This window comes from Agelaius phoeniceus, chromosome 4 (genome assembly GCF_051311805.1).
Source record: "Agelaius phoeniceus isolate bAgePho1 chromosome 4, bAgePho1.hap1, whole genome shotgun sequence".
Classification (NCBI taxonomy): Eukaryota; Metazoa; Chordata; class Aves; order Passeriformes; family Icteridae; genus Agelaius; species Agelaius phoeniceus.
Window position 1 is genome coordinate 35281130 of NC_135268.1, and position 8980 is coordinate 35290109.

General features: G+C 43.0%; 1 protein-coding gene across 7 annotated transcripts in view; it reads right to left on the reverse strand.

Annotated features, from left to right (window-relative positions):
• The window catches only part of MARCHF1 (membrane associated ring-CH-type finger 1), a 224355-nt gene extending 217246 nt beyond the window's left edge, over positions 1-7109 (reverse strand). For 3 of the 7 annotated variants that reach the window (XM_054633556.2, XM_077177271.1, XM_077177276.1), the window contains exon 1: positions 6974-7109. The gene's annotated coding sequence lies outside the window, so the exon portion shown is untranslated. Of the gene's footprint in view, positions 1-6517; positions 6755-6973 lie in introns of those variants that run through there. The other 4 variants (XM_077177273.1, XM_077177272.1, XM_077177274.1 and 1 more) reach the window with 3 other exon arrangements.
• Between the last annotated feature and the right edge of the window lie 1871 nt (positions 7110-8980).

Genomic DNA, 8980 nt, shown 5'->3' on the forward strand with positions numbered 1-8980 from the left:
CTTGGCTGTGCTTGGCAGAGAGACCTTAAATAGGTCACACCACTGTGAGGAGACAGTGGACACCTTTTCAAGTCAGCACTCAGAAGCTGTGCTTTAGGTTTCTCTCCAAAGAAGCAGCACAGACCCCCTGAGCCTAAAGCAGCCATGAGGTAAAGTAGCACATTTGTCACCAGAGGCCAGGAGAGCAGTGTGCCTGCATTCATAGATTACACAGCAAGAACCGATGCCAGTTTCGCGTACTAGAAATGTTGAAGTAGAGGGTCCTCCCTTGGGAAGCATAATCATTTCTTCCTGATGATGACCCAACACCAGGGAAGCATGATTAGATTTCATCCTGTTACACACTGCTTTGTGCTAGCATGCAGAATTCCACTCTTCAGCCTGCCTCCGAGCAAGGGTTTTTCCTCCTTTACTCCAGTCAATGGCTGCCTCTGTACTCAGCCAACCCCAAAAATCAGAGATCTGGAGCTCAGCCCACCCTTGTGCTACAGAAAAAGGTACCAACTCACAGTTTCCAGCAATACACCAGGATTAAAGCTGCATTCCATGTTATTCTTCCAGTCTCCTTTCATCACACTTAAATAAGTCCTACAATGTCTTACACCAAACAAAACTTTGACCACATAGAATCATAGAATATCCTGAACTGGGAGGGAGTCCAACTTCTGTCTCTGCACAGGACACTCCAAGAGTCACACTGTGTGCCTAAAAGCCCTGGCAGGCTTGGGGCTGTGAGAGCTTTCCTGGGAAGCCTATTCCAGTGTCCAACCACCATCTGGGTGAAAACATCTTCTCCTAATACGCTGTCATCTTATTGCAGGGGCTCCATACTGTTGTCTCCTATCACAAAAGTTCCATACCTTCTTGGTGTTTCTTGTGGGCAGTCCTTCAGAGCACTGACTCTCTCTTACTCACAAAGCAGCCACTGACTCCAGTTCCCTTCCCACCCAGCCACCCCACTCTTTTATAGCACTCTTCTTCTCATTGGTTACAGCTGTGGCCTGTAAAGTCAGGCCTGTTCCTAATCTTTGCTAATTGACCCAGCTGCCACTCCTTAGGGGTGAGATTACTTTCTACACTATCTTTATTTTCTTATATTCTATCCCCCTACACTAATATCCAACCTAAACCTCCTCTGACACAGCTGTAAGCCATTCCTCCAGGTCTCTGTCACCAAAGAGAAGAGACCAATGCCTGACCCTCACTCTGCTTCCTATAATGAGGAAGTTTTAGAAAGCATATAACACATGTACACCCCTGTCCTGGCAGAAAATAGCTCCAAAAGTTCACTTCCCTACTGGCTAGAAATCTTAAGATAGTCTCTATTTTATTACTACCTTATGCCAAAATTTTATCCCTTAGGTTAGGTATGTGTTTAACTTGGGTCATATTAGATCAGTTTAACTTCTGAAGCAAGTTATTAATAATTGGCTTCCTCTTCAAACTTTTCCTCCATGCTAAACAAGTCCCTTTGTTCCTTAACATCATTAGTACTTTTTTTTCCACCTGGAAAAGACTTCAGAGAAGACAACCCTGGGAAAGGGAGAGAGAAACCTATCTTCTATGAGACCTGCAGTCAACAAACCATCACAGTGTCAGCTCCACTCCATGGAGGCCAAGGAAGCTGCTCCCATAATAGCAAAGATGGCCTGGCTCTCCCTCACTGTGCTTTTGTTTGGAATGTCTTCTCTGCTTTAGAGAGCCAACAGGCAGAAACTGGAAAACTGGGATTAGTGAGCTACTGACGTCAAAAGCACTTTCACTCAATGACCCAGTGTAACCAAAAGAACTCTGACAGGCACAGAAGCTGCCCCCTGCGTTTCCTCTGAGGCAGATCTAACCATAGAATGCCACAAGGATTACATTTCTACAAGTTCCTGCAGAACTTGGTGCCATTTCCCTTCTGCAGTGGGTCCCCCCCAAGAGCTGTGTAACACAGCGTGAAGTAAAAAAAATAAGGTAATACAAGAGAGCAGTTAATTGCAACACTTCTAAAGATGTAAAAAAAATAGAGAAACTGTTCCTATAAGAAAACCAGAAAGCCTTAAAGGAAATCAGTCAGTGACCACTACCTTGTTTAAAGAACTTCATTTAGCAATGAAGATAAACAGGCAAGGACAAATGTTGTTCCAAATGGCAAATGAAACAAGCCTCTGGTTTTCAGACTGGGAAACTCTCCTGCTGAATAGGTTAGAAGTAATTAAACTTCTCAGTGTTCTAAAGTAGTTTTTGAAGTACACTGCCCACTATTTTGATACAATCAAATTGAACATAACATTTTTGCAGAAACCACGTTTGACATTTAATTTTGTCTACCTGAAAGTCGACTTGGAGGTACAAATGGACCAAACTTGGATTTCAGTTGCTGGTGGGCAACTGGAGAAACATTCCCAGTACATCAAACCCTTCCTGACCTTCCAGACTTAAGTTATGTATTTTATTCTACTGAAATCTGAGGGTTTGGACTACCATTCTTTGTCAACAAAGCACAACCATGCTGCTACCAATGAAACAAAGTCAATCTTGATATCATGCAGTTTGCCTTTGCAAAAATGCACTCAGATGTGACTAAGATGAAGTTCTACCTCACCCCACAGCATAAAGGGTTCACCCAAGCCAGTACAGGGTAGCAGCTGACAAGCTGAGGTTTCCCACTGTGCTGTACCTCCCACCACTGCCCCAAAGCAGGCAGGCTCACACACCAGAGGGACAGGCATAGATGGGTCAGTTCTGCAAGTCATTCTTGTGAAGAAATCTGGCAATGGACAAGCAAACTTAATGGGACAAAATCCAGGCAGGAACATTAGAAGTCTTCCTAAAAACGAGGACACGAGGTACTAGAAAGCTTTCAACGCCTTGAAAACCACACACCCCATGAAAAAAACATTCATTTTATAAGATTATAACAGAGCCATAAATATATTATCATCTTCGCTGCAAAATTAGAAACTTTGTTTTTCAATAGTCACGTAGTCTGAAATTAACTTTGCAGCCATCCACAGCTCAGCACTGTGAAAGCCTCACAATACAGAACAAGACATGTCTTGTACACCTGTCCCAAAACCAAGAGGAGAGCACTGTGGCAGTACAATCACCCCAAGCACCTTTAGTGCCTCTGCATCCCAAAAATCATTCCATATAAGAAAAGTTATAAGCTGTATGGAAATACCCAAAGGAGCAGTGAAATTACACTGAATAATTCAATATTATCAAACTCCCCACTATTTCTAAATTATGAAACTCTATGAGATTTAAGTTTCAGTGTATGCCTGGCTGCCAATGAATTTTTTGGGGGGAAAGGCATTGAACCATTAAAATGGCACAGAAAATAACCTAAAGTTAGCTTACTACTCATTATTGCTTTAACTGTATCATTAAGTCTACTTTTTAAATAGGTGTTTATCCCTCTTTTCTGAAGAGTCTGATATAAATTGCTGTAATATCACACACTTGCCTGGAACAAAAATCTCCTTTTCAATTACCAATGAATTGGAAAAATACTACCCAGCAGACGAGAGATCTTTTTTTCTGGCCTGTGATCACTCCGTTCACTTCAAAGAAATGCACCTCATTAACCCTGATAATTAACAAGGTTATTCTCATCACATTAAAGGTTTAAGTTCCTCTATTAAGTCCTTATTTGAATTTGCACTGCTATTAAGATGATGAGACTGTTCTGGATTTAATTTCATATAACAAGATGTTTCTCTTTACAGATCCTAACTTTTTTTTCAAGTCAAAGCATATAATTTCATTGTCTTGTATGCTACACTGAATCACAGAATGAGCTAGGTTGGAATGATATGCATCCTCTAGCTCCAACCCCATGCCATGGGCAGGAACACAACCAGCACATCTACTGGACTAAGACATGTATTACATACATACGAAAAATCTCCAAACAAAATCAAAACTGAAAAACTAGAAAAGGTAAGGCAGCAATGCAAACAGGCAGCAAAAACAGCAAACAGGCATCTGGCAGCAGCATGGCTGTGGCAGCAGAAACCAAAGAGAACTGAAAAGGGAGAAGAGAACCAAAACTACAAGGAGGTGCATATGGCTTGGGCAAAGACTACCAGCAGATGAATCTACTCCTAGCTGTAAGACTACACAGACTAAAGGACACTTCCCATGATGTCCATCACCATGGCAGAGGGTTTTAAACTACATGAAACATAAGATCCCTTCCAACCCAAATCCCTCCATGATTCCATACTTCCATGTAACAACACATGTTTGGGGCATTTTGTTCTTAGGTTGTATAGATAGCTGTCTAGTCAGTGAAGTCTTCTAAAAATCTACTAAATGCTTTAAATTCTGCAAATAGGTATTCCTAGTAAGGAAACTTGCTTCGCCCACAAGAGAAAAGCCAATTGTCTAAGACAGTTATTCTGAGAATATTAAAAATTGCAGCAGCCACATATCAACATCCCACATCAAATATAAAAACACAGATGATGGTTCACCTCATTATCCATGCTGGCATCATATTAGTTCATGTGCTCTGTCATTAACAAACATATGGAAAATCATAATATGGAAAATTTGGTCACAATTACCTGGAGATTTGACTACAAGGTTCCAATGGCAGCATACCTGACACCAGGGCAGTCAAGCATCTTGAATGCAAATATCTAGTGATGGCAAATTAACATGAAAGATTTTGCAAACAATCTTTCGTGTTAATTTGAGTTTTTTTGCACAGAATTCAGTCCCTACGGAATGATAATAACAGCAATATCCTTTAAATGTCAGAAGAGAGAAGAAAACTTTCTGTCATAACACAAGTATTATCACAGTGCTGACTTGGCCAAATACCAAAAGCAAACAAGTTCACAGAGTTAAAGTCAGGGTCAGCTGTCAGTCTACAGGAGAGTTCTGAGCACTACAAGTTTGCCCCATCCATGCACCTTAAAAGGGTGTCATTCATTTAGCTTTGCATTTTCCAGAACTTCATTTTTTGTACTTTAAAGCACCCATTACTAAATCTTGTCACAAGTGCTTAGCAGTGTACAACAAATATTAAACTCTTCCCTTAAAGAGGGTGTCAAGAATGCTGTGAAATATTCAGAATAAAGACACTGGAAGTCTTATCAGCATAACAACTCCCTCAGGAATTACTAATTTGCAAATCTCTCAAACCTCTAACAGGGTCTTAAAATGTTGTCTAAAATATAGCAAGGTACTCATGTATGAGCCATAGATTGACCCTTTTTTTTTTTTTTAAGTCAAAGGCTAGTAACTGTTCTTCAGCAGAATGAAGTCTGAAGCATACACATGAGATTAACAGAGGACATAATGGAGGATGATATTTAACCACCATGACAGCTTTATGTAAGTTTGGATGAGACTTTTGGTCACTAACATTTGACAGCAGCAGAGCTCTCACCATCACAGGAATCACCAAACAGAGCCCTATACATGGCTGGAGCACTGAGAAATCCGCCTGAGTACTCACACGTTATCCACATCTTTACTTAACACATTCGAGCTTCCTTCTCAAATTGTGATTTTCCCATTGAAACCAACGACCCTGAACAACAAACATGTGAGTTTCATTGCCATTAGTTAGTTTATTTCCTCGCTCTAATACAAGATAAACATAATCATCTCATCCCCCACACCCTACAGAATCAGGAACAGAACCCCAAACAGAAGTGTTTGTTTTTCAACATGAAGTACAAAGAGCTTAAAATTACTCATTTTCCCTTTTTTTTTTAAACAAACACTGAAAATAACCAGACTGGCTTTGGCATTGCTTTAATCAGTTTAAACTTAAAGACAGGAACTCTAATTAAAATCGGGAACTCTAGCTGTAAGAAACAGCTAATTAGCTCCCAACTTTTTAATGAAGTGCTGTGGCAGAGTACATATTAGCTGATCGGTATTAAAAAGGAAATGCTTTGCAAGATAAGCTCATTCTCTCAGGTAGTACATCAGTTTGTCTACTTACTTCAGTCCATGCACAGTCAGAGGGATTTAAGAAAACACACAACAATAACTATCAGGTTTACACATCTCCATACACACTAAGATAAATGAACTTTGCAGGATTTAAAACTGAGAAGGAGAAACACGAGGCAGTTCATTACCTTTCTACTAGGCAATGAAGACAATTTAAATTGCGTTAAAGCGTAAGATTGCATTTCCTTCTTCTCAATTCGTTCCTGGCCACAACTTGCAAATACAAGAAAGAATAAGACGGGGAAGAAGTGAGAGAAGGCATTTGACGCTTGTGCTCTCAAGAAGTCTGGACAAAATGCATGGGATAGAGGAAAAGTGAGAACTGCCAGATGAGGAGGAACCTTGTCCAGATAGTCTCAGCAAGATATGCCGACAGTGGTGGGAACCTGAACTCCGTACACATTTCCACAGCTTTTACTGTCTCCTTTTGCAAGGACTGGTACTTCTATCCACCTTCCCACACACCGAGCATCACTTAAACGAGAAATTACTTAAAACACGATTACAAACAAAGACCAAGTTGGCATGCGCTCCCTCGCCAGGGTTTTCTAACCTGGGTTCCCTCTTGTCGCGACATGCCACACTTACTCGGAAATCCCTGATCGTTAAAGCGGCATTTAGGGTGGTGCCAAGTGAAGGAGGGTGTGAAATCGCCCCTGAGAGACCGGGCTAGCCGGGGCCGCTGCTGTCCAAGCGCCAGCCCCACGGAGCTGCCGGGAACCTTCACCCGGTGCCCGCAGCCGGCACCAGCCGAGGGGACGGCGGCAGCAGCGCCGTCTCCCGCGATGCGCTTCTCCCGCGAAAAACCCCGAAACAACAAGAACAACACAAAAAAAAAAATCAACAAACCAACCAAACGAACAACCAAACCAAATCCACCGAAAAAAAAAAAAAAGAAATTATTTTAAAAAAAGAAAATTAAAAAGAAAAAAAGGGCAGCGCCCGTCCCCGGCGGGACCCCGCAGGTGCCGAGCCGCCCGGAGCCGAGAGGAGCCGCCCCCGCTCTCACCGGTGTCGGGGCGAGCCCGGGTGCCGCAGGGAGCCAGCCGGCTGCCGGCCCGGCGGGTCCGGCCGCGCCCCCCGCCCCATCCCGCGCCCGCCCGGCGCGGCACCGCCGCCGCGACACGCCCCCGGCACGCCCCATGACGTCACCCCGAGGCCACGCCCCCCGTGCGGACGGCGGCGGCGCCGCGCCCCCGGTACCGCTCCGGACCCGGTACCGCTGCGGACCCGCTCGGGCCGCGGCGGAACCGCAGCAGAACCGCAGCGTGCGGGGCAGCCGCGCCATCAGAGCGTGCCACGGCGGAGCATCCGCCCCCTCCCCTCCTCTCCTCTCTCCCGCTTTCTGCTTTTCCTTAAATACCAGTTTGTTGCGAGTATAGAAACGGTGCCTCCCCTCGCCCGGTGGAATTCCCGGGCGAGGAGAGGCAAAGGGCTCATTTGCTTGTTTATTTCTCTCCGCATTAAAAAGCGGAGTGGTCTCCCCTTCCCCTGGGAGAGCTGTGCAAAAATGGCATCTCTCAGCCTTTGGTTCAGCGCGGAGAATCGGGCGGGGGACGGGAGGGGGCACAGGACAACATATATCTCCATTGCTTAGAATCCACGCTGTGCCCTGATTCTCATTCCACGTTTGAAAAGAAGTCTGAGTTTGAACGTATTAGACAGCTTAACAAACTAAGGTGCTGAGGCAGCGGTCCAGAGTGGGGTTGTCAAAATAAAACAAAATGAAACAATCAGTACAGACCAAATTTCCACGATACATCTGGCTATTTACCTATCTTGATACAGGCGTCATCATTAAATCAACCATTCCAGGTTGATTATAATAATGCTTCAATGTCTTAGGAGACAGAAAGAGCAGAAATAGGACACAAAGACTTTTTTTTTTTTTTTAACTAGCTGTACTCAATTGACACATCTTGAAATTAAAGAAAATCTCAGCCTGAGCTGCAGTGTGGAGGGAGTGGTAGTACAAACCTCAGGCTTCTCCAGACAGGTCTACTGTAAAGATTGAAGACCATCAAGTCCTTCTGTAAGGGCAGGTGTGTAAACAAGCATCACCTTCATCATTATCAAAACATTAAGCAGATACCTCTGTGTTATGGAGCTCTCTCAAGCAGATTAAACTACTTTTTCTCTTTTTCTGGGTCATGATTTATGACCTGCAGATCAAAACGTGAGAGGTTTTCTAAAGTTATGTCTGCTTGTTATGTATTTCTTCTTTTCTGATAAATAATTAAAAGGAAAAAAAGCTGCTCAAAATTCTCTCACCTTCTGGCACTAGTTTAAAAATTCTCTTAATTCTCAGCCATACACAGGTACATTCGCTCGTTGTAATTTTTATCTTGCCTTGTTCATTTTTTTTTTCCTTACTGAGATTTCACCTATTCAGGCTTCTAACAGCAATTTCTTTATTCTGAAAATAAAACTGAAAATGGAGTTAGAGCAGCCTCAATTACTGCTGTTTTGCCTCACCATCTTAACACACTTTCATGCCTGCTTATCACATCAAAATTTCATCCCTTCCTCCCTTCCAAAGAAAGTATTTGGGTGTTGTTTCTTGTTACCTGCAGAATGATTTTTGATAAAACTGTATCACAGTAAGAACACATATGCAGGAATGCAGACTCTCCTTCCACAAAAGGCTTCCACCCACCTAGGACCCTGAAGTCCCAGGCAGGGGCAGTAGTTTGAAACCTTTGCTCATTGCTCTGCCTAAGTAGATTGGTCAGGTAGTAAAGGCTAGTCTAGTAAAGGCTACTGATCTCACGAGTGGAACACAAAATTTAAAAGACAAAAAACACTTCAAACTTACACAGATAATTGATACTGAGTGAATAATGAGGCTGCTACCAACTGAAAACCAAGGGGCAGGCTGACATTTGAACAGTAATGTTTAACTGGAAAGAAGATGTGCACCAAAGAGAAGATGCATAGTAGGCAATTAATTCAGAGAAGTTAATATAAAAAGATGAGCTCAGTTTGCCATTGCAGAGCAGCTTCTTCAGAGTGAATG